Source organism: Homarus americanus, unplaced genomic scaffold, assembly GCF_018991925.1.
Source record: "Homarus americanus isolate GMGI-L3 unplaced genomic scaffold, GMGI_Hamer_2.0 scaffold41027, whole genome shotgun sequence".
Classification (NCBI taxonomy): domain Eukaryota; kingdom Metazoa; phylum Arthropoda; class Malacostraca; order Decapoda; family Nephropidae; genus Homarus; species Homarus americanus.
The window spans coordinates 7,842,509-7,868,300 of NW_024745073.1; the positions used below are offsets into that span (position 1 = coordinate 7,842,509).

At 42.8% G+C, this 25,792-nt stretch overlaps 1 protein-coding gene across 3 annotated transcripts in view; it reads right to left on the bottom strand.

Annotated features, from left to right (window-relative positions):
- The window catches only part of LOC121878417 (hatching enzyme 1.2-like), a 56,731-nt gene extending 33,376 nt beyond the window's left edge, over positions 1-23,355 (bottom strand). Inside the window, exons 1-2 of one of the 3 annotated variants that reach the window (XM_042384644.1) lie at positions 23,091-23,355; positions 649-688 (exon numbers count right to left, since the gene is read on the bottom strand). The gene's annotated coding sequence lies outside the window, so the exon portion shown is untranslated. Of the gene's footprint in view, positions 1-648; positions 689-19,916; positions 21,016-23,090 lie in introns of those variants that run through there. The other 2 variants (XM_042384645.1, XM_042384647.1) reach the window with 2 other exon arrangements.
- Between the last annotated feature and the right edge of the window lie 2,437 nt (positions 23,356-25,792).

Consider the following 25,792-nt stretch of genomic DNA (forward strand, 5'->3'; position numbering starts at 1 on the left):
GACACACGTACCTTCTTTATCTCTAATAATAGCTGTAACAGTGATGGAAGTTTTTTTTACTCTCGTGTGTATGTGTGAGTGGGAGTGGGAGTGAGTGGAGTGACAACAGTTGGAGTGTGAGTGTAGTTTTTGAGTGTTCCATCAGACATAAAACGGGGGTTATATTGCAAGGCTCTAATGTCTGTAAGTGATAACAAACAGTCTACTATGCACAGCAACTTATCACGTGTACTTATGAAAACTGCAGCTTACATCCTTGATTCTCGTACCCCGCCAATAAAAAAATATGTTACCAGATAAAAGATAAATAAAAAATACATTATCATATATCACCCATATAAGGTAAACAAAAAATAAGAGGATCCCTTTAAACGATGAACCGAGTAAGGAGCAAGACGTTACCATTTAATGTGCAATACAGGATACTAGCAACATGACCCTTACAACAAGGCCCCAGCACCAACACCCCAGCACCAACACCCCAACATCAAGGCCTCAGCAACATGACCCCTACAACAAGGCCCCAGCACCAAGACCCCAGCACCAACACCCCAACATCAAGACCTCAGCAACATGACCCCAGCAACAAAACCCTATTAATATGACCCCAGCAACAACTCCCTGACAGAAGAAAGTTGACACACTCACCTGGCGGATCCAGCCGTCTAGTGGCCGCCCACACGCCCACCTGGGGAAGAAACATGGCCATAAATTTTGTGTGTGACGCTAACTGTAACTCCCTGCTGCTGCTGCTGAAGATGCTGGTGGTGGCGTCACTGCTGGGGGAGGGATAAGACAAGTTGTATAAGGGATAGTGTACAGGTTAATGCCCTCAGTATTAGTGTACAGGTTAATGCCCTCAGTATTAGTGTACAGGTTAATGCCCTCAGTATTAGTGTACAGGTTAATGCCCTCAGTATTAGTGTACAGGTTAATGCCCTCAGTATTAGTGTACAGGTTAATGCCCTCAGTATTAGTGTACAGGTTAATGCCCTCAGTATTAGTGTACAGGTTAATGCCCTCAGTATTAGTGTACAGGTTAATGCCCTCAGTATTAGTGTACAGGTTAATGCCCTCAGTATTAGTGTACAGGTTAATGCCCTCAGTATTAGTGTACATTAGTGTAAAAGGTGGTTAATGCCCTCAGTATTAGTGTACAGGTTAATGCCCCCAGTATTAGTGTGTGTACAGGTTAATGCCCCTCAGTATTAGTGTGTACGGTTAATGCCCTCAGTATTAGTGTGTACAGGTTAATGCCCTCAGTATTAGTGTACAGGTTAATGCCCCTCAGTATTAGTGTGTACAGGTTAATGCCTCAGTATTAGTGTGTGTGTACAGGTTAATGCCCTCAGTATTAGTGTACAGGTTAATGCCCTCAGTATTAGTGTGTGCGTACAGGTTAATGCCCTCAGTATTAGTGTGTACAGGTTAATGCCTCAGTATTAGTGTGTGTACAGGTTAATGCCCTCAGTATTAGTGTACAGGTTAATGCCCTCAGTATTAGTGTACAGGTTAATGCCCTCAGTATTAGTGTACAGGTTAATGCCCTCAGTATTAGTGTACAGGTTAATGCCCTCAGTATTAGTGTACAGGTTAATACCCTCAGTATTAGTGTACAGGTTAATGCCCTCAGTATTAGTGTACAGGTTAATGCCCTCAGTATTAGTGTACAGGTTAATGCCCTCAGTATTAGTGTACAGGTTAATGCCCTCAGTATTAGTGTACAGGTTAATGCCCTCAGTATTAGTGTACAGGTTAATGCCCTCAGTATTAGTGTACAGGTTTATATAACGTAACTTCCTTCTTCTAATTTGCTTCGGATGGTCACTTTAGAGGTTCAGAATTGGTATGGTACTAATTTTTCGCCTCATAGACACAATTAATTTTTTTTTGTTTACACATTCACGTTGCAAGAACAGTATAGTGCCGACTTTGAGCCTTTGAAGTGACCCAATAAACGAGGGTGTTCATTTCTTTTCTCACGATCAGTTAACACATTCTAGGAAGTCAGATTTCAGTGTTATTAAGTCCATCTCTTCCAACGATCACTAAGTTTGAATGAATTTAATGTTAATCTTTTTTTTTCCAGCTGTTGGTAAATTGAGACAACGTAACCTGTAAAGTTGAGAAGATATGGCCAAGTAATTTACGCTACCATGGTTATTGGGTCAAGCTCTAAGGCAGCACTTTCCTACTGTCTCTACGTGTTCTACTGGTCACTTATATTTGGGTCATCACATTACTAAAGGTCAGAGGTCAGGAGTCAGACTATGAATGTGTTAAAGAGTAAGTGAAACGTGGGTAGTGGTGAACATATATTGATATTTCCTCAAAGTCAGATGTTTAACAATTTATCCTTTGCTGTTTTCTTCAACTTGGGTTATTGAAACTTAACCTAACCTAGAAAACCTAACCTAACTCAGTTTACCTATCTTTGCACATAACCTAACCTAACCTAACCTATTTAAGCACTTGATCAAAACTAAACCATCTTAACATTTAACCTAACTTGACCTAACCAAACTAACCTCTTCTAATGTAACCTATCCTATCTTAACATTTAATATTTAACCTAACCTAAGCGAGCTGCAACTAGCACAGTACAACCTATTATAACCCAGCACAACCAATAGGGGAAGGTTGTCTTGTAGGGATTTTTCATCTTTTGTGCCATCTGGTCTGTGTACTGAGTCGCCATCACACAGAGGGCAGCAGTCTTTTTCACAGCAGTCTTCTGCCTTCCCTGCTGTGCTTGTCTCAGACTGTTGGCCCTGTTTCATGCCCCACTCTACTTGCTCTCAGTCTGCTCACTCCACTTACTCTCAGTCTGCCCTCGCTTCCTGCCTTGTTGGGGCGTGAGAGAGGAAGCTACAGGGAGGTGGGGAGGAAGGAGGGGGTAGGAGAAGAATGAGGGGTAGAGGGGAGGTGGGGGAGGAGCAGGAAGGTGGGGAGGGACAGAAGAATGGAGGGGTAGAGGGGGAAGGAGAAGAATGGAGGCAGAGGGAGGGAGGTTATAGTAAGGTGGGGAGGGGACAAGAACAGGTGAGGGAGGTGGGGAGGAGTCAGAAAGAGGGGTTGGGAGGGGCCTGAGAGAGGGGTGGGGAGGGCCAGAGGGTGGTAGGGGGGGGTGATTGCAGTAAACTGGGCCCACCTTGGTAAGATTAATGTAAGTCTTGATTAACGATGTGGCCGCTATCACTGACGTCATCTTGTAGCGGCAGGGAGTAGTCCACCTCCAAATACATATACACTCACTCACTCACTCACTCCCCTTCCATCCACGCACTCATTGTCAGCTTACAGATTTTTTTCAACCCACATTATTCACTCTTACTTCAAGATTATCACCCTTACCGTCACCCTTACCTCACCCTCACCCCTCATCCCACTGTACTCCCCTACTCCCCCATCCCACCGCACTCCTCACCCTTACCCACTTACCCTCGCCCCCTTGCCCCCTTACCCCCTTACCCTCACACACCTTACAGAAACCCACCCAACACTCCTCTTCAGTATTCACGATGAACAAACCTTAATTCAGATAAATCCAGGAACACAAAACAAACTAACAGTACAGTGACGACAGAAGCGTCTCCCAAACAAGTATAACTGGATAATTTGTTCCCCCCATCTCGAGAGGAAGATAGATAGATAGATAGATAGATAGATAGATAGATAAATATTGTTTAGTTATGGGGTATGGTGTTGTTTTTTATTTGTCTTATCATTGAGAGAAAAACATATATTGGTGTGTGTGTGTGTGTGTCTAGGTGTGTGTGTGTGTGTGTGTGTGTGTGTGTGTGTGTGTGTGTGTGTGTGTTTTTTGTTTGTATATGCGTTTATGTGTATATTTATACATGTGTGTGTGTGTGTGTGTGTGTGTCAAGGTGTGCAAGTGCGTGATGCTGACAGGTGTTCATGATTATTATTTTACAGGGTATCCGAGGCTCAGCTACGCCACCAGACCATCCGGGTTAATCATGTTCATTTAGTTACGGCGGAAAAATATAAAGGTGGTGTGAGCGAGTCCACGGCCAGAACACTTGAAGGTTAAAGTACAACGAATAAATGAATACTCCAGGTGAATAAACATGTCATAGTTCTCAAAGGTTAGAATAATGAATAATCTCCGTAAGTACACAAGTCAGAACTCTTGATGTAGTGCGAACAAGAAATGAATAATCCAGGTATATAAACACATCAGAATTCACCCCATTGGTTGAATATTAAATAACATGAATAACATCTAAATATTACATCAGAATTACAACTTGAGATCCAACGTCCATAATATCATATAACATAAAAAAAAAATATTACATTGCAGAATCATTGGAATATTTTTGTCTTTTGGGGGGATAATTTGGTGTCCTAATTGGGGGTAGATGAAGGTATCGTTTTACTGTATTGACTGTGTGTAATTTTGGCTACTGTACTGGTGTCATATCTTGAGTTAGTTAGATACTTTTCTTATCCTTCTCTCCCTCCTTTCTTTCCTCCCCTCCCTTCATTCCTTCTATCTTTTCTTCTTCTCTCCCTCCTTTCTATCTTCTCTTCTTCCCTCCTTCCTTGCTTTCTTCCCCTCTTCCCTCCCTCCTTGCTTTCTTCCCCTCTTCCCTCCCTCCTTTCTTTCTTCCCTCATTCCCTCGCTCCAGCGACGACTGTGTAAGTTGTACGAGGCAGGAGACACGCGGGGTCGGCTGCTTAAGGGAACGTTGGGCGTTGGCCACAATTATAACACCATATGTAATCACGCTGAGGAGTAACTTGTCGAGTCGGCAGCCAGAGTTACAGCGGTTGCTCCTCGGGTCACAACGTGGACTTGGAAATTGGATGATATATTTTGAGATACATTAGCTGAAGCCTCACTTGGGATTCCTCCACGAGACTGCCCTCATTAGTATGGTGTTCATGACCAGGTATAACATCACATTATGTTAGTATTACCTGTACATCAGTTACCTCCTATAAGTTACTGACTATATAATACATAACGTCCAGCCTCCCTCATCCACAATGTGTCGAGCCTGTATATGTTCTGTATTAATGAACGTTGTTATGCACAGCGCTACAAGCACCTTCTCCACACCCTCCACTTGTAATGAGCAATATCGTGGGCGGGGCAAGAAGATGGGTGGGGGCGGCGACCCCAGCATGTACCCAGGCTGAGGAGGGGGGCGGCAAGACTAATGTGGCCGTCACTCTTACACTCTCCTTATTCACTCTTAACAATCGCTGATTTAATATTGTTAACCAGAGACCCGGGGTGGTTTATACTGTTGTTGGTGGCTGACCGTCTCCTCCAGCATCATGTGTAGCCAATGGTACCTTGATGACCAGATCTTATTAGCTCCTTGAATAAGGTAACGTTGTATTTAGGGGCTTAAGTCATCGTAGTCAGGGGTTAGGTCATCATACTCAAGGGGTTAGGTCATCATACTCAAGGGGTTAGGTCATCATACTCAAGGGGTTCGGTCATCATACTCAAGGGGTTAGGTCATCATACTCAAGGGGTTCGGTCATCATACTCAAGGGGTTAGGTCATCATACTCAAGGGGTGAAGGACACTTTGGGCTTCGTTATGCCGCTCAACACTCACCGGTGAAGGACACTTTGGGCTTCGTTATGCCGCTCAACACTCACCGGATATTATCTCGTCTCAAATATAAACAGAACAATATGAAGTTTATCTTTTAAATTTCGTCATTATTGTTATCAGATATTAAAACATCTCTCCTCATTGCTCATTCAGCTACACAACTTGGAATGAATCTCAAGTAAATAAAACCATTATTCGCGTTCCTCTTAGTTTTTACTGGTAGAATGTGTCAGGATGTTGTAAGGTGATGGCAGGATGTTGTAAGGTAATGGCAGGATGTTGTAAGGTGATGGCAGGATGTTGTAAGGTGATGGCAGGATGTTGTAAGGTGATGGCAGGATGTTGTAAGGTGATGTCAGGATGTAAGATGATGGCAGGATGTTGTAAGGTGATGGTCGGATGTAAGATGATGGCAGGATGTTGTAAGGTGATGGCAGGATGTTGTAAGGTGATGGCAGGATGTTGTAAGGTGATGGCAGGATGTAAGATGATGGCAAGATGTTGTAAGCTAAATGCACCAAAGAAACTCACATATCCAACTCATATGCTTTAAAATACGATACCAATTGAGTCTTTCTTGTATCGTAATTCTTCAGACTTCAGAATGTTTTATACACTGATAATGTTTAAGAGTTCCGTGAGTCTGTAACATGTCCATAGAGGCAGGTATCGTGGGTGTGAGTGTGGGGAGGTATGGGTAGGTCAGTGGGTGGTGTAGGTAAGTGTATCTGTTGTAGGTCAGAAGCTGGTGTAGGTCTGCAACAGGTGTATTGTGTCCCCAACTGGTGTAGGTCAGCAGCTGGTGTAAATCAACAGCAAGTGGTGTAGGTCAGGAGGTGGTGTAGAAGTGGTGCTTATTGTCAGTAACACCACACCCTCATCGTGGACACTGCCTGAGATACAGGTCAGTCGGTGGCGAGTGTAGCTTCTCATAAACTCCTCAACACAACACCATAAGAATATTACTACCTTGCTTCACCTGACTGATGGACCACTGAATATTGCATCTCACAAGTTGAATAAAATATCATAAATGTAATATATCCCTTCTACAAAATAATACTTAATCTTCCTGTCATACAAAATAATTTCCCTTTGCAATTTCAGATGATAAATGGTAATGTGAGACGCGGTAAAGTGCCAAGTAATTGTGTTGGAGGTTAATAAGTCAGGTAATTTTTTTATGTATATATATACGTTGGTGGAGGGCGTGGTGGATGGTGATGACCCTTTGTGCTTGTTAGTGTGCAGAGACCCACCTGAGTTACTGGCGTCTCCCTCCTCCTCTCCCCAATTCCCTACCCACCCTCCTTCTTTCTCCCCCCACCACTTCCTCTCCTTCTCTCCTCCCTTCCTCCCTCTACCACACTCTACTCCCTCTCTGTCTCTCCCTCCCTACCACTCTACTCCCCCCCTTCTTCCCTACCTCATCTCTCTCCCTCCCCCACCTCCCCACACATCTCTGGTCTGACTGCCTGTGGACACCCAACACCTACTTGCCTTGGCTCAGGTATCATGTGCCCGTACTAAGAGAGAGCCGCACACACACTCACCTCTGGTCCATCTTATGCTTCTGTTTAAGAGTTACTTAGCCATGTATTGTGATATTGTTATTTAATATATTATTGTTACTCCAACTTTAACACCTCAACACTTGTTATTAAAAGAGACTCGCTAGCTCACATTGTCACCAGGGAAATCCCACCTGATCAACAAACATAAGGAAAGACGAATTTTTCCTTATTCAGTATTAACCCGCCCGTGAGGACCTCTGACCCGCGTATCTGAGGTGAATTGTAATTGTCCAGGTGAGGGTTGGGTTTGCATCATGGGGAAGGGAAGGAGAAATAATAAACAAACATGGAAATGAGGCAAGGAATGGTAGGACGAAGGAACAGTAGAGATATAAGGAATGAGAGAGACGTGGGATGGGAGAGAGACAAAGGAATGGGGCAAAGACACAGAAATGACAGAGAGAGACATAGAAAAAGGAAACAAAAAAGTGGAAAGGGACAAATAACAAGATGGCGACTTACCAGCCGTGACAATTCCCCCCCTCCTAAAAAAAAAATCCTGAGCTGAAGTTTGTTACCCGGCCAGCTACACAAGGTCACGCAGTCATATTATGAAGGTGACGCGCTACACTGGTGCAGTACATCATACTATCACGACCACCCCTCGGGGAACGCTTCGCAGGTTGGAAGACGGTCCGATACTGTTGTCGTTTGTATTGCGGGAAGGGAAAGGTTCTTAGATTACCATATGCAGTATACGTCTTCTAAACACACACACACACACAGGCTCCAAAATATTATTGTGCCACCTGTGAATTCCTCAAATGATCACCTGAGGGAGGAGGTGCGGGCCTGATGGGGACAAGTGATGCACCAAGTCCCCATCATTATCGAGGACGCCGGCACAGTCATTGGCCAGGTGACAATATCAGGCCCCCTGGGTAGACATGCTCTCTGGATCATCACCAATGGTCGCTTTTCTTTTACGGCTTAATCTAACTTAACAAGCAAAAACTTTCATGTCACAGTTTGTTGTTAAAATCGTGTCTCTTGTCTGTTTGTTTTGTATATTGTTATGAACGTTTCTCCATCACTTTACTCTTCTTCCTCACTAGTGTTTGAAAATTAATTAATGTTTAAATTACATTAATTTAAGGCATTCAGAATATACTGTATATATTAATATCTATATTCAGAGTGGCTTAATGTGACTTCACTAAACATGAATTAATTTCAAACACTGGCGTCGAAGAAGAATCAAGTGATAAACGTTCATAAAAATTTTGCGGGTTGGTTTACATCACATTGTTTAAAAAGTTTGCACAGGATCGTGTGAATTGGGAGGTCAACGCCATCCACGTGTAACTCAGTGTGTGTATCCATCTGTGTATGTCTGTAACTCAGTGTTCAGACTTGGTGTATACAAGCACCACGGTACCCCCAACAGCCTTAAGATCTTTTAGGGTAAAAAATGTCAAGCTCAAGGTCAGGACTTCAACAAAAGCATCAACTCTCATGAATCAGCTGTTCGGTGTAGAGTCGTACAGTTTATATATGTGTAACGTCGCATTTTCAGAGAGGGATATGATTGTTTTTATTTTTAAAAGGAAGAACAATTGAAGGTGTTCTCCTTCTTTGGTGCCATTAATATTTAGTGATCGCTTGAGAGTTTGGTATTCGTGTGGGTGAATCAGGCTAATGTTTTAGCAGGTGAACGAAGAATTCGGTTGGTTTAAGTTAGAGTAGATTAAGTTTGATGTTACTTTACCCTGAAGAACGAAGGTCGATATGCACTCACTGTTGTAGAACCTTTCTAACTTCCCTATGGCATCATTGACCTGGTCCCTCGGGTCTGTGTTCAAGGGGTAACTGTGTCAAATTAGGCGGGAGAGGGGGTCGAGTGTAACTGCACCACCAGCTTGCCCTGCCATCAAGCAATCACCCCACGAGCCAAACATGGAGGACGTCACCTTGAAGACCGCTCACTCACACATTATAGAAGAGTTAAGTTAAATGTGGAGGCCATACACAGGTAGGGACGTGTGGGTGAGGCCATACATAGGTGGGGACGTGTGGGTGAGGCCATACACAGGCGGGGACGTGTGGGTGAGGCCATACATAGGTGGGGACGTGTGGGTGAGGCCATACATAGGGTCGGGGACGTGGGGTGAGGGCCATGACATAGGTGGGGACGTGTGGTGAGGCTACACACAGGGACGTGTGGGTGAGGCCATACACAGGTGGGGGCTGTGTGGTGAGCCACACACAGGTGGGGGACGGGGGTGAGCCACACACAGGTGGGGACGTGTGTGGGTGAGGCCATACACAGGTGGGGACGTGTGGGTGAGGGGCCATACACAGGTGGGGCGTGTGGGGTGAGGGGCACACAGGCGTGGGGTGGGGAGCCCATACACAGGTGGGGGACGTGGGGTGAGGCCATACATGTGGGACGTGTGGGTGAGGCACACACAGGTGGGGACGTGGTGAGGCCATAATAGGTGGGGGACGTATGGGAAGAGCTGGTTAACAGGTGGGGGATGTGGGTGAGGCCATACACAGGTGGGGACGTGGGTGAGGCCACATGGTGGGGGGCTTGTGGGTGAGGCCATACACAGGTGGGGACGTGGGCGAGGCCACACAGGTGGGGACGTGGGAAGAGCCATACAACAGGTGGGGCGGGTGACTTCAGCTCGTCTACTTGCATTTGAATTATTGAATAACAAGTGGCTTTAGACGACACCTAATATACTCGTGAGGAGACAGAGAATAAGTATGAGCTACCTAGGATAGACAGACAGCGCCATCAGATTACATTGATTACAGACAGCGCCACCTGGATTCAGACACACACACAGGTTGTTGTTTCTCAAGCTGCGGGAAACACCTTATAATAATTACAAACATAAACAACCTACATTATTTACAAAGCACACCAAAAAAATATTACCAAAAGATATGAATGATATACGAGGAAGCAGATAATTATGCAAATGATATCAGCCTTTACAATGATTTAAGCTTCAATTTTGTGCGTTCGAGTATAGTGATGGACCACCTTTTGTTGATTTTACGTATGACAATCCCTTACTGTCTGTCCAAAGATCACACAACATAAGTTAACCATTATCACGGGTGAAGTTAGATGTCAGTAAGATTTTTTATTTATTTTTTTTTTAGATATAAAATAAACAAACGTTCGATTTTTTTTATAAGCGAGAAGTTGGAAGGAAATGTTATTGTATATTTCTTTATGTATTTTAATTGTGATTTATGAATGATACTTTTCATATGACATACGTTTTGAGGGTAAGAACGGTAACCATAGAAACATTGCGGTCAATAAATAAATAAATAAAAACACACAGATAAGATTCATTAAATGTTATCATTATAATCTGTCATTATTAAGGTGTATTATTATTATACTTGCTATTATTTGTTTTTAATTATTCAGTGACGTTGTTCTCTTAGATACAGTACACAAGTTTAGCTGGTGGATATGAGGTTTGTCTTTATACTGTATGTGGAGAAAGAATAATTGTGCAGGTATCAAGTTTAATTAATATTTACGATGTAATTGTTTTCCTATTTTGTTTATCTTTCCTGTTGTAATCTTTCTCTCTTGTTTTTAATGTGATATTGACTCTGTGTTTGTTTTTTAGTTAGTTTTTTCTTTTCTTAAGTTTTTGCTGTCTTTCAGAAAACATGAACGTTATTGAATACGTCTTTAACCGTGTGCTGCTGGTGATGGAGGGGACGTCGTGTTATGTGTTGGTCACGTGACTTCCCCCCCCCTCCCCTCACACACGCACACACACCACACACCTGCTAGCTTCATCTCCACACCTGTATTTCCTCCTGAAGGTGAGTTTATTGCTTGTTTGGTGTTCTGATGACTGTGATCTTCCCAAGCGTTATTTCAACAGTAACCAATTTTTTTTTCTTAACTTGTATCGCTGCGGACGACCTCATAAGACGCGTGTGTGTGTTGCGTGTTGTCCAGCCAAGGTTACTGTAGTTACTGGTTGTAGCTTTTACCAAAACATTCGTCGTTGGACATTTGCCAGACCAGAGCAATGAGAGTGTACTGCTGTCTGTATAATGATGGAGTGTACAGCTGGGGGAGTAGTAAGACCTGTACAGTATAATGATGGAGTGTACAGCTGGAGGAGTAGTAAGACCTGTACAGTATAATGATGGAGTGTACAACTGGAGTAGTAAGACCTGTACAGTATAATGATGGAGTGTACAACTGGGGGAGTAGTAAGACCTGCACGGTATAATGATGGAGTGTACAACTGGAGGAGTAGTAAGACCTGTACAGTATAATGATGGAGTGTACAACTGGAGGAGTAGTAAGACCTGTACAGTATAATGATGGAGCAACAGCTGTATAGTAAGACCTGTACAGTATAATGATGGAGGTACAACTGGGAGTAGAAGACCTGTACAGTATAATGATGGAGGTACAGCTGGGGGGGAGGTAAGATCTAGTAGTATAATGATGGGAGAGTGTGTACAGCTGGGGGGAGACTGTGCATCTGTACAGTATAATGATGGAGTGCAGCTGGGGAGTAGTAAGATCTGTACAGCATGATGGAGTGTACAGCTGGGGGAGTAGTAAGACCTGCACAGTATAATGATGGAGTGTACAGCTGGGGGAGTAGTAAGACCTGTACAGTATAATGATGGAGTGTACAGCTTCGAGAGTGAGAAGACCTGCACAGTGACGAAGTGTACAACTGTACGAGGTAAACAAAGTATACCGTACAGACATGTTCAGTAATGGTCAAATGAGCATATTAATATTGTACGGGTATTATGTTGAACTTGCCGGGGAAAGGTGCCGGGAGGAAGTCGTTCAGTGTACAGATCTTTAACCTCCCTGAGTACAATGATTTAACCCCCTGAGTACGATGATTTAACCCCCTGAGTACGATGATTTAACCCCCTGAGTACGATGATTTAACCCCCTGAGTACGATGATTTAACCCCCAGAGTACGATGATTTAACCCCCTGAGAACGATGATTTAACCCCATGAGTACGATGATTTAGCCCCCTGAGTACGATGACTTAACCCCCTTAAGTACGATGACAACCCCTTGAGTTATAATATCTTAACCCCTGTGTACGATGTCTTTAACCTCCTAAATACGATGACTCAACCCCTGAGTAGAATGTCATCGTACTCAAAGGATTAAAGGGGAATTATCCTTGTGTTTATTGCCTCTACATGTACTATATAAATACACAAAAGCATTTACCGAACGTTACATCGAGTGGCACTAGCTACCGGTTATGAATCTTGGTAACCCAATTCTTCGGTTGTCTGATATCACAATACGTTGACGACATCTTTCAACCTGGATTGTGGGTTGTATGTTGTGGTATGTGGGTACGGATGTTATAGGTTACGTGTCGCCTCCACTACTACACCACCTGCGGCATAATTACATGTGAGTGAGGGCGTCCATCCGTGTCTCCGCCGTGATCATAACCTTCTCTCTGGGGGCGGATGGGTTTTTTCTGCCCATTCTACCATAAATCTGTCGCTGTATATGGGCTGGGGAGTTCCGTTCTTAGAAACTGTCGTCATGACTATGTGGTGTGTGGCTTTCCAGAGCTGAGGTGTGTGTGTGTGTGTGTGTGTGTGTGTGTGTGTGTGTGTGTGTGCGTGTGTGTGTGCGTGTTCGTGTTCTTACAATATAAAGAAGTGTTGCCAAGATTGGATGCAGCTTCAAATTCACAGTGATTATTCGTCTCTGCCATGAAGGTATGATGGATCAGATTAAGGGTTCATGTTGACATGTAAAGGCTTTGAGTGCAAAAGTTAGTCAGGCAAGAATGGCTCTCACCTGTTCAACATGATGCTGTCGTCCTGGCTATGTACTCAGCCTTTAAAGAACGCTTATATATTCGTGTGTTACTCCGCAGCTGGACAGTATATTAAACTTAACAAATTTCAAGATCAAAGTTTAATTTTCATATGTTTTTTTTTTCAGCTGTTAACCGTAGAATAACAAGGCATTACTAAAACAACAAGAACAAAAACAGACATTTACCTGTCCATAAAAGGTTTGGGTTAAAGTAAACTTGACGACTAAACTCATCTTTCAGTCTTTTACAGCAGTCTATAGTATCTGGTCTGTATGCTCTTAATATGTACCCATCATTAATAAGAGATATCAAAGGATTAGTCTCATTTAAATTGCTCTAAGAGAAAATGTTGAAAGACCGAAACGTAACGTGGAAATAAGTACTTGGTGTAATGATCGTACTGACTCGTATGACCTTTGCTTTATGGCTACTTAACGTGAAAGTTTTTACGATCGTCACCCAAAAAGATCAAGACAGATCACTATCCTCGAGGATTCTCTAAAAGATATAAAGCATTACTTTGCAATATGTGGAAGTCCTCAAAAGAACTGGTTTGATGTGCGGCAGCTTTCATGCTGGGTGTTGTCGCCTCTGTGTGTGTGTGTGTGTGTATGAGTGTGGGGGGTCACGTGTGTGTGTGTGTGTGTGTGTGTGTGTGTGTGTGTATAGTGCGTGTGAGTAAGTGTGTGTGTGTGCGTGCGGTGTATGTATGTGAGAACGAACGATCCCGGAGTTCGCCTGGCGCTAAAATTGCTGTTTGATGAAGCATTGGTTATAGAGTGTTTGTTTTATATTATTATTACTCGGCTTCATTCAGTAACGCCAATTTCATGCTGGTACAAGTTTTATCTATCATAATTGTTAATTGTTGATGAATTAGTCTAATTACTAATATTGTTTGCAAGCTTAAAGGCCTTAGTTGTTGAAGAGCAGCAATAATAATATAACGTCAACCATACAACTGTGAACAATATCCCATAATAGAGGCAAGGCGGCCATACCTCTGCTCACCCACTTGTCGTGTTGCATCACCTTAAAACCCCTCCACGAGACTTTTTATTTATTTTTTAATCTAAGACAAAAACTTGCAGTGCGACGAGCGTGTTGGCTAGGCAGTAGGAGGGGAGGCAGGTATACCCTGTATTTACACCCCAGAGTACAGGTCTGTGCCGGTGTAATGGGCTGGTGCTTCTCCATGAAGATACAATGATATAAACACACACACACACATACATAAAGCTGTTGGGGAAAACACACAAAAACAGGGAACTGGTTCTTAGTCTTTCCACACAACCTTTATTATATTGTATGCACGTTTTATAGCCTTGGTTATATATGCATAAATATGTATCTTTGTGTTATAATGATTAATTTGTATATAAAATAATTTACATTTGTTCTTCAAAATTTGTAACCAGTGTAGTAAGAAGAAATGTTTTCACTTCATAGTTTTTGTTATATTATACTTGAAATACTGGACAGTCCCTAGAGTTGGTTTGTAAACTTAACGGACATTAAGACAAGTGATCATAAGTTAGCAAGGGAACCAACCACTTCTTCAGACTTGTCCCGCAGGTTTAAGATATGCAGATTACAGGTAGATAAGATTTTTGACATGAGGATGATGATAATGGAGAAGAAACTTGGGGTTGTCATATACACGCTTAGTTAAAGAGGAACATGATCAAGCACCAATGAAAGTTAGCGGAGCATTGAACTCTTAATCTGAGACCATTAGAAAATAAGTGTTAAAGGCTTTTACGTTGACTGATACAAATTAGCATAGGTGTAAGGTTAACATTGATAAGAGAGAGTGTACAGGATCATTATGAGGTAGAAATGTCAAAAAAACGAGTCATATTAAGGAGTATTAGTGTCAATAATCATTAGCTACGATACACAGAGAATTATGCGTTCAGTCATGGTTGTAGAGAGAGACGCCATATTGAAGTAAATTATATTAGTGGGTTTTGAAAGGGAGTATCATAGAAAAATTAATGAGTGACAGCGAAGGAAGGTTTGGGATAAATGCACTTGTACAGATGGTACCATAAATACCTCGACGGTTGGTCAGAATAGCACGAAAACACACTCAAATGCTGGGAAAAAATCAGATCAATTTTATCTCGAAATCTTAACTCCCCTTACCTGCCCGAATTTCAAGTAGACGCCAGATAGTGTTCAAAGTATCTAGAGGGAATATTGCCAACAACTGTACATAAGAAAGTCTTCGTGTAACAGAGCAGACATAGTGTTTACAACGATTAGACAAAAGTAAGAATGAGTCGAAAAAATAATGTTTTACACCAGCACAACCCGGGGTGGTGGGGCGACAAAAACTTGAACCCAGCTCCACTAATACCTTTTGAGGGAAGATTGCTCCCTCTCACGTTATCTGTGCACTTATATATCCTTCTGTGGTCAGGAGAGAGAGAGTCTTGTTTTATACACCACCTTCAGGGATAGAACATAGGGTGTGTGTGGGGGGGGGGGTATATGCAGCGCTATATTTCGTTAACCAGAAGTGAAGTTCCTCATTATTTATATTGTTATTAAGTAAAGTTCACCTACAAGAGATCGTAATATCAACAGACTGACCAACGTTATAGATTAGACACCTTTACAGTACCTGGCCGGCTTGGTAATCGTAACAGTCTCACATCACACCAAACTGTCCAAACCAAATGCCGTATTAAGAAGCATTAGCTGTAAAAACGCAAACGTATATTGATTTATCTTATATTAGTTTAGAATATCATGGATCAATACTCCTCCGAAGGGACCTTGTAATGATGCCATAGGTCATTGAGGCCACGTTTTTGTTTATTTAATGACTTCTTCCCCAGTTGACAAAGTGTTACTAGTGGTCATCCTTACCGCGTGACGTCATAAACCTCCACATAGTCGCTGCATACTTTAGATAAAGACACACTACGGTACGTTATAAACACGTTTGCTTTATATTTGTTGTAGATAATCGGGAGTGGTGTAGTGAGGTGTGTTGTGGTGGGGTGTAGTGTTGAATGGTGTGTCTTAGTATGGTGAAGACAAGATACACACACACACACACACATTATATACTTTATGTGATAAAAACCAGCTTTCCCGCCTTCAGGTTCAGGTGGCAGGAATGTGCGGGCAAGATAACTAGTTACATGATCCTTATATAGGCAAAGATAATAAACCCGTGTGTTGGTTAAGAGATAATTAGGTGTATCAAGTTGAGTGGCTGTAGAGACAAGAGATGACGGTACTAGCGGTGTTTGAAGGTCACATAGGTAATAAAGATGGGTAAGGGGAGAGAGGACACGATTTTTGAAAGGTCATACGTTGAATTTGTCTCGTATAACTGGAGAAGTGAGAACTCTTCCCACTTGGTCACTTAAAGCATTTCCTCAGAGATGGTGGGGTGAGGGGGGAAATATTGTGTAGGAGTCACACTTCTGAATCTATCATAACTTCCAAGGGATTCTGTTATGCGGCTTGTACCCAGTTAGGTGTACTAGATGAACGAGTCTTGGAGAATAGAACGTTTGTTGGCTAAATAGGCCTCCGTTTTGTTAGACCCATGTCCATCTGGGCCCCAGCTTACCTTTATCTAATCATTAGGAATAGGATCCAAGAGGACGGGCCTGAGTGGTTATGTCAGACCGATGCCAAATCCTCGTGGTTAGGTTGGAGGGTTATTAGGACGGGGCCCAGTTGTCCAGCCTTTGTCCAGAACGAGGCGTTGTTATTTATCTTTCCTCCTCCTCCTCTTTACCCCCCACCACAACCACCATCACTGTCATCATAACCATCACCCTATCTCCTTTTCTTCCTCCACCACCCCCTTACCACCCAACCTCCTTTTCCACCACCTCCCCCTTTCCACCACCTCCCCCTTTCCACCACCTCCCCCTTTCCACCACCTCTTCCCCCATCACATCCACCACCATCTCTCAAACCTACCAGCAAGAATCACCCGGACAAGTAATTATTGAACCAAAAGCGCCGTAAAGGAATATCCCCCAGCGCCGTCTTACCTAAGTGATGGCTAAGGCATTATCCCTCTCCCTCCTACCCTCCCATCCCCCCTTCCCCCTTCCTCCCCCTCCCCTCTGGTCTTATGTTAACCATCCGTGTTTACATTCACAGCTTTTATTACTTTTTCTTGTATCGCCTCTTTCTTCTTCTTCATCTTCATCATCGTGTTGCGTGGTTTAATCTCCTCTTTGTTTTACCTTATTTGGTTTCGGTGTTTTTGTTTTTTTCTTGTGTGTGTTTTTAGTAAGTTTGTCTCTTTCTCTCTTATTTTTTCCAGTGGTTTTTTAAAGGAAATTCTCTTCATCTTGTAAGTGACCGTTTTACACACACACACACACACACTCACTCACACACTCACTCACTCACTCACTCACTCACTCACTCACTCACTCACTCACTTGTGGAGTTTGAGAATTACGATCTAAATTTTCTTGGAATTGTTTGGCGCCTCTGAGTCGCCACCACCGGCCACTGCCTCTCCCCTTAACCCACTCACCACCAGCCACATGTGTAGCCATATACACCAACACGACATACATAAACGGGTAAATTTAAATATACAGTACAGTATATATAGTCACATTTAAGGACGTAAATGCACGAATAAATATAGATATGTAAATTTGTATGCGCACAAATATATATATATATATATATATATATATATATATATATATATATATATATATATATATATATATATATATATATATATATATATATATATATATATATATATATATATCAACACGGAAATAGATATGGACCAAATGTTTATATAAATACAAGTTTACAGAGAAAGACATAGACAGACATAGACAGGGAGAAAGAGAGAGTAAGCAAGAGTGACAGGGACAGGATAGTGGGAGGTGGTTGTCGTGGTGATCAAGGTAATCAGTGGAGGCAACTCACCGCTAGCGACCATCATAACACTAACCAGAGGAGAACATGGTCGCCAGGACATGTTTAGCCCTCCACGCCTGCACAGTTTAGCCGATAAAATACTCTGGTGCAAATGAAGATTATTTTCTAGTGACGTGAATTCAGAGATAAGGGGTTGAGGTTAATTGTGATGATGGTAGTTGGAGGTAATGACCTTAGCTGAGTGACGGATGTAAAATTAAGACACTTAACAGCCAAATTACGTAAACAGGTAGTTGTACTTACTCCTAATTAATGTAAAGTTTTAACTATAATAATATAGTATAGTATCGTAATTTACTTTAAGTATATTGGGAGTGACAAATGAAGAGTAGCCGCCGCCCCCCCTCAGCTTATATCACCTTTAAGATTAACTACCCTAAAGTTAACCTAGCATAACTTAATCCCCCAGGTAACGTTAAGGTGTTCAATTATCCGGTGAAATAAGTGATCCAAAGTGCTACTTGTATAGACTTGAAGACGTTCCTTGTGTGGTAACTAATTTATTGTAAATTATGAATGCCAGACATATCAAGCCATTCCAGCCTGATCACTACCACCCTCACCCACCTTACGATAACCGACACCACCACCACCCGTACCCCCCTTGTGAGGACCACCACCACCACTCCCCTCACCCCCCTTTGTGTTGACCACCTGCACTCTTAACCCTTCGTATGATAAACATTACTTAAACACTCACCTCACAATATTCATAAGATGCTAATTTTTCCCTTTACTGTAAATCAATAATCTTGGCGTTTTCTTTTTAATTTTGTTTACATCGACGAGAAATTAGCGACCCCGAACCAGGTCGTAAATCATTGTACCTGTCTGGTTACCTGCATCAGAGCGGATGGATTAAGCGGGAAAGTAGTGCCATCCCACCTCGACAGGAGGGGTTATAGCCCGGATATATTTGGACTGATTTAAACCCTTCAATAATATGAGATGTAGCGCCTTAATGAGATGTCACCGAGGTTGCATCAGTAACCCAGGGTCGAGGAACCAACAGGAGACGAGGAGGCGGACAGATTCCCCCCAGGCTGCTCATGACGTCGAGCTCACCTGTAGTCCTTCAGCACACACACACACACACACCTCATTCTTTTATATCTTCTAATTCTTGTTTTTCTTTACGCTTCCCTCTCTCCATCCTTTATCCTTCTATTTTCTCCCTATCCGTTCACTTCATCATGTTCCAACACTCGGTAACAGGTGATCAGTAAGACAACACCCACTCCTTGCCTAAAAAGTTTCCTCTGTACATAATTTTAAGTCTCTTCCTAATCCTTGTCTTACTTGTACATGAATGGTCAGGTTTTTTTTTTTTATTCTCGCCCCACCATAGCGCAAGAGGGGTGGGGTGGGAGGTGTATAGAGTTACTACAATCCGTATGTCTGTCTGTGCATACATAAAAATCGTTTTCGGTTGATAATTTAACAGATTATTCTACACATCGAAGTGAAATCTGGTTTGGAGCTTCGTATCATAACTGAATCATCGGGTTCAATAATCAGATTTTTTCCCTCGTCTTTTGTTGGATATCTCTGTTATAGTCTTCGAAAGACCCCCTCCAAAAAAAATCTTAAGAAAGAACCCTCCCCAAAAATTCCTGGTCAGTATCAAGTCATTTTGTACTGAGTTTCAACACCAGGTAATCCAACGTTGGTATATTTGACGGGTGATTCGATAGCCATTTAAAGTATACCACAGGTGGGAGTAATTACAATTATCCACTTTCCCCAGGTGTTCATCTATATTAAACATCTTGACGCTAAATGGGGTAAGGTTAGGTTAGATTGTTAGGTTTGATTAGGTTAGCATTCGGGTGTTTTTAATCATCAGGTGAAATAAGTTGGGGTTCCTAAACGTCATTAGATCCGTTTATTCATTAGATGATCCTGAAAGAAGTCCAAGTGTTATCTCACCTGCGGGGATTCATTAATTATTGCCTGGAGCTTGTAAGTACACACCTGTGGGCCCTTGCATGTGGACCAATGGAGACGAATACAGGTGTTTCTTCATCATAAACCTGTTTTATTTCTCAATGCCGGTGTTGGCTGAGTTAGGATCGGTGTTGGCTGAGATAGGATCGGTGTTGGCTGAGTTAGGATCGGTGTTGGCTGAGTTAGGATCGGTGTTGGCTGAGATAGGATCGGTGTTGGCTGAGTCAGGACCGGTGTTGGCTGAGTCAGGACCAGTGTTGGCGGAGTTAGGATCGGTGTTGGCTGAGTTAGGATCGGTGTTGGCTGAGTTAGGATCGGTGTTGGCTGAGTCAGGATCGGTGTTGGCTGAGATAGGATCGGTGTTGGCTGAGTCAGGACCGGTGTTGGCTGAGTCAGGACCAGTGTTGGCGGAGTTAGGATCGGTGTTGGCTGATTCAGGACAAGGTGTTGGCTGAGTCAGAACCACTGGTGGGCTTCAGAGTGTTTGCTGAAACAATGGGTAGGTGGCTGGATGTATGTGAGTGGTGTGGGCGGGTGTGAATGGAGTGTACCTATGTGAGGACAGTAGAAAGAAGAGCAAAGTTATCACATGCCAACATTCAGACACACACACACAATCACTTAGTCTTCTACAGGTTCCCAAGAGGTAAGACAGGTTTGTAGACGTTTCAGTGCTCATAAGGGATCCTAACTTTCACCCCCAGACGCCATGACGCCAGAATCGCTTTGACTCGTCTCTGAAAAATATACTGACTTGCGCTTCTTGCTCGTTTATGTTTCTTATAGTTAGGTGACCCAAAGAGCAACACACAGACAGGTTCACAATTGATACATGTCTTTTGATTTTGTACCACGATATTGCTCTAGAAAATACGACCTCTGAGATGCATTTATATCTTTGTATCGCATTACCACACATAAAAGATAATCAAAGTAAATTAAAAGTTCTGTAAATCCTGAAGGAGTGGCTAAACCATTTAAAGATATGACTATAATCGAACTGCAGAGCTTGAGCCAAGTCGCCCACATCAGTGAAATATATGTTACAAAACATCACAAATGACGAGGAGTATCTTAATATAAAGCTTTTAAGTTCACAACAGACGATCGCGTAAGTTTGGGTGAGGTGGAGGCCGGAGGCCGGAGGGGGAGGGGGAGGGGGAGGGGGAGGGGGAGAAGTAAATCGGGGATAAACCACGTAGATATTTGAGCTTCCAATTTTGTAACCCTGGATTATTGTCCGTATTCACTCTTGCATAGTAATGATGCTTGAAAGACAGCACTATTCAGAAGTTAAATATTTGTACTGTACATATATACTTTGTTCAGTCTTTCGCTCCCTGTTAAAGTGAAGTCGAGGGAGATGGTAAGATGAGTAGTCACCTTGTCAGCACCACTTAAAGATAATGTCTCAGCAGCCAAAACTTATTGTCATATGATGCCTTGACCAAGGTACTCGTAGGTCCATCCCATCACAAGCTGAGATTGGATCGTGGCAGGGTAATTTTTGATGAATTATGTATGAAGCACAATCAAGAAGACCTCCTTCACGCTCCACACGACTCTCGCACACATTTGATTCGTGTGTGGGTGGCTTTCACACACTGTTGAACATAATGATATATATATATAAACAGTATATATATAATGAGGGTTAGATTAGCTCTGACTGCAGGAGCGGACTTTCCCTCTTTCTCCTGGGTGGCAAAAACTGGTTCTCCCTTTGTAAGTCTTATGGAATGTCTTCAGGTAATGATGCGGGTTCCAGGCTTCATAGGTCTTGTGCACTCCTGCCAGGGTTCAGATTATAGGCTTCGTTATCTTTGTATTCTCAGGGCAGGTGTGTGTTTTCATGGCAAGTTTGTGGCTCTGTGTGTTCTCAGGGCAGGTGTGTGGCTCAAGTGTGTGTTCTTAGGCAAGTGCATGGCTGTGTGTGTGTTTGTTCTCAAGACAGGTGTGTGACTCAGTGTGTGTTCTCGCGGTAGGTGTGTGGCTCTGTGTGTGTTTTTAGGGCAGGTGTGTGACTCGGTGTGTGTGTTCTCAGCTTAATTCACCTGATGATTAAACACCCTAACCTAACCCAATCCAACCCCTCAATCCCCTCCCCCAGGTAGCATTAGGGTGTTCAATCATCAGGTGAATTAAGGTGGGAAGGATAATCTTCAGGTGATTCCTACAGATATATTGTTTTCCTGGCACCTCTTGACAGTGGACATCAGGGATGTTATTACCACAATCAATTAATCCTGACAGTGGAACTTTCTCCCTGCACGTGGATACTTTTCCTCCTACTCGAAGTTCTTCAGGTACGGAACATGCAGGACACCCTCAATTGTCCATAAATTTCAAGTACAGGGCATTGGGACACCTGGTGAGTACTGGGCGTTCGAACACCTGTTATCATCTACTAAACTTGAATACAGGACATTCGGACACCTGCTATCATCCACAAAAATACAGGTCATTTATACACATGCTATCATCTATAAAACGTAAGTGGATGATATCCAAACACTTCATAAAGTCCTCAAAGCTATTGTGTTGTATAAACGACTATGCAGGTGTTGTTGCAATATAAGACATAATGTGTTGTTGCAGTATGTGTGCACCATTATGACGTGTGCCGTTGCAGTGTCACGTGCGATTTTTGTTATAGAAATAACCGACTGTTACCGTAGGTTAGGGATAATATACAGTACATCGTAGATAGTGAGTGGATACTGTCACTTGTTTAAGTGATCATGCTTCTAGATCTCTCCACCTTCTACGTCTTTTCAACTTAAATGTGTCGGGTGGAACACACACACACAGGGGTGGTGGTGGTTGTGTCACATGGTGGTGGCGGCAAGTGGTACGTGTCCCCGGTCGCCCATTTTAGTTAAAGGTCACGATGATGAAATTTATGCCCACGTTAATATCCAGATATTATTCACTTAAAACAACAACGTTGAAAATTTTTTTGGGTAATATTATTAAAGTTGTAATATGTTGGTGTAAGAGTTAATAATGACTTGTTGGACTTGGGGTGATGCACAAGAGGTGCTGATCGTGATCCTTGGTGGTGCGGCAGGCAGGTGGCGGTGACCTTGCTGCCCGCGAGGTCACCAACACACACACACACACACACACACAACAGTACATTTAAAAGGAATTAATATCTGGTCACAACTCCCTAACCAAACAGTAACAGAGGCACATTACCTGCGTGTAAGATACTATGTACTCTGACTTTAAAAGTCTTACAAAGTCATCCACGATGTTTGGACTTTGCAAGCACGAAGAGCGGGGTGGTGCGACGTGTAGAGGATGTGTGAATTGAACTTAGTGGTGTTTGTGAGGGAGTTTGTGATGTTTAGCAATGTGTAGTGTGGTTGTGTGGTGTGACAGACAGGCAGGCAGCTGGCCGCTCACCCACCAAACTCCCGAGCACATTCACGAGTAGACTGAGTGAGCGTGGAGTGCTCGCACGGCCCACCGTACCTCCCTCCACCAGCCATCCAGCCGCTGGGCCACTGCCACCTCCCGCGAGTTCCCCCACGTAATAATCACTCACACATTATCCCTATCCACCATTTGAGTTGTAAATTTTACACTTCTTATTCTCTATCACTCACATGCCGTACTATGCCTGGAGTAGTGAAGAAAATGTTTCACTATGCAGTAAAATATATTTTTACTGCGATGTTTCTGCTGGACTCGACTTCCAGCCTACCCTGCCTTGGTGCCAATGCGTTCTCCGTTTTCTGCACGGTGTTGCGTCTTATTCAGTAAGTTTCGACACAATTATTCCCACAACCTATCGTTCACTTACAGTTAAGAGGACTCGGAACCCCAACCTTGCAACTAATAACGGATAATACGGACGAGAATGTAGTTGACGTTTATTTCTGTGAGGGGTGACCCAAAATACTCATAAGAATAAACAGTTGAGTAAGACTTTGTGGGCAGAGGAGAGCTGAGTTTCCAGTTGTGATTAGGTGAGGGTGAGGCGGAGGTGTACGTGTCGCTCGTGTACAGTATACCTTCATTAAGACGTGAAATGTTTATTAGTTGCAACACACATCGCCCCACACTCTGGGAGGTCTCATGAGTCGATTGGCCACTCCATTACATGTTTTACTAACTGCATGAGCTGTTATTTTTATCGAGTATCTTACGAGGATTATTAGGTACTTGGCATCTTTAGAATTGGTGACACCCGTACTAAATAAAAATAAATATTAAACGAGAGTTGGTTGTCGTGGGATGATGGCGTCGGTTACATAGAAGCGATGTGCGCTGCGTCACGCGTTGAGCACCACCTCCAGCCATTTGTTTTACTGATCGCTCTTATAAAATAGAAGAAAAAATTATAGAACTGTATACCAGTTGTGGATTCTGTGGCCTGTTTTGGGTTGTTAATTACAAGTAAATAGATCCTTAACCCAACGTTTTACGGTCAGGTTTACCAAGTCATAACTCGTTCGTGTTATGACGAAATAAGTATTTTCGTTAAGACCCCCAGAGAATCATTCTTTATCATTAGTAAGAAACGAATTCGAAATCACAAGAGCAGTCAGGACAAAGAATTAAATTTAGGTGTTCATTACATTTTTACAAAGAGAAGTGTTGTTTGCCATAGATTTAGAGCGATGCATAACAACATACAGTTAAAAGTTTGAGAAGTGTCATGTGCGGGATTTAGAAGTGCCACGATACTGTATTTAAGACGTGTGTGTGTGTGTGTGTGTGTTAGGAAGAATTAAGGAATGCGGGGAAGTGGTTATAGAATCTAATTGGTTTCTTAGTAAAAGTATCAGTTAACCTTATAACTTCATTTAATCAATAAGTCAGCATATAACACAAGCCACTCTGTTGAAATTAAATGTGTTAAACAAAAGCTCGTGTTAACACTCTTACTGCACACTTTATACTTTACTTTTTACTTTTATTCTCTTCACCACTGATCGGCTCGTTAGCCGCTGGGGCGATCGATCACGTCTTTGTTACGCACTGTTGGCAAGTACTGGGCATGCACTGGCTCCTGAATGTATCTGAACCTGCTCCAGTGCTGGTCAAGTCTGGTCTTGAAAGAGCTCACACTCGGTGCTGTCACAACACTCTCTGATAGATTATTCCAAGAGTTCACAACTCTCATTCTGAAAAGTTTGCCCTCACAGTTTTCTGGATCTGCGGCTTCTTCAATCTTGAGCTGTGACCCTTTGTGGGGCGAGCGTCCGCCAGCTCCCTAGGTAAGGGCACTCGACTGAGTAGTGCCCTTTGAGGTGCTTATACACCTCAATTAGGTCTCCCCTTGCCCGTCTGTAGTATAAGCAAGGCAATTTCAGGCGCTCTAATATCTCAGGGTAGCTGAGGTGCCATAGTGCAGGCACCAGTCTGGTGGCCCTCCTTTGGACATTTTCAATCAACTGACAGTCTTTAGCATATCTCGGGGACCAGGCGGGGTGACAGTACTCCAGACGGGGAAGCACTTCACTCTTGAAGATCGTTACGAGTACTACATATGGTTATTATTTATTGTTCTGTTAATATTGATATTAGAAGTGTGTTAATTACTCATTGTTATTGGCGAATGCTGAAAAGAAACTACAATGACAGGAAAACAAATGAAGTACTAAGATTAGCAAAAACTTAAAGATAAATACTTGAATTGTACATAAAAAGAAAAGTGGGATACTTTGGTCATAAATTTAGGGATGAGGGAATAATAGCAGAAATAGTAAAGGGCAAAGATGCGGGGTAGAAGGGCCAGGGGGTGGCAGAGACTGGGTCCCCAGCGAGATACAAAACCTTGGAGGATTGGTAAAAACAAATAATAATGATAATAGAATTTGTGAATTACTCATGGAGATGCAAATCAGTAGATATTTTAAATGTATAAAGAGCAACTAGGGACGCGATAC